The following is an 888-nucleotide window of genomic DNA, read 5'->3' as shown; positions in this document are numbered from 1 at the left end:
CCAATATTTCTTATTTTTGATGACCTTGATAATTTTGTAGAGTACTTAGACATTTTGTGGAATCTCCTTCAACTGTGGTTTTTCTGTTTTTTTTTTTTTTTTTCCGTGTCTAGATTGGGATGAAAGGTTTTGTGCAAAGCATGCAAAAATTGCCATTCTCTTAAGATCATACTAAAGTACAATATTATCACTCCTTCCTTATCACTGTTGGTATGAAGCTTGAGCACCTGGATAAGGTACGGTTTGCCAGGTCTCCATTCAAAGTATTCTTTTTCTCCCTCTTGTATGTTGAATGAACCCTTTGGAAGAAAGTTGGTATACTCAGACGACATTTAAGGAATGAGGACTTATGATCTATTTCCTTGAGGGTAGAGACTCTATATAAATTATCTGGAACTTTTCTGAACAGATTTGCCTATTCCATTAATTAATCAATTAATTAATTAATTATAAATACAGATACATGGATATTTATTTTATGCTTTGAGTTATATTCCAATATTACCTTATTTTTTTGCTCAAATTGTTTCTGCTTTGCTTAGTAGGATATCTTTCTGTTGACTCTAGTGGTTTTTCATGTCTCGTTTCCAATATAAAATGGTCCCATATAATATACATAATCATTTTTTGATCCATCATTTTTAATAGCTTAACCTGTGCGGTGCATTACTATTGTTTCTGTAATTACTGTAGAGCCCATATGATGTAGCAATGTTACTAAATAACAGCTATTGCCACATGCCACTCTATTCTTACCATGTGACAACCTTGCAGAGTGGAATTAGTGTTATAATTACTCTTCAAAACAAAACAAAACCAACAACAACAGAAATTTACTTTTTTTTTTTTTGAGAGGTTTTTGCTATAGGGCGCGTGTGCTCGCCAGAC

The sequence above is a fragment of the Tupaia chinensis genome, unplaced genomic scaffold (assembly GCF_000334495.1).
Source record: "Tupaia chinensis unplaced genomic scaffold, TupChi_1.0 Scaffold000005_2, whole genome shotgun sequence".
NCBI classification, from domain to species: Eukaryota; Metazoa; Chordata; class Mammalia; order Scandentia; family Tupaiidae; genus Tupaia; species Tupaia belangeri.
This window is presented reverse-complemented; position numbering follows the sequence as displayed.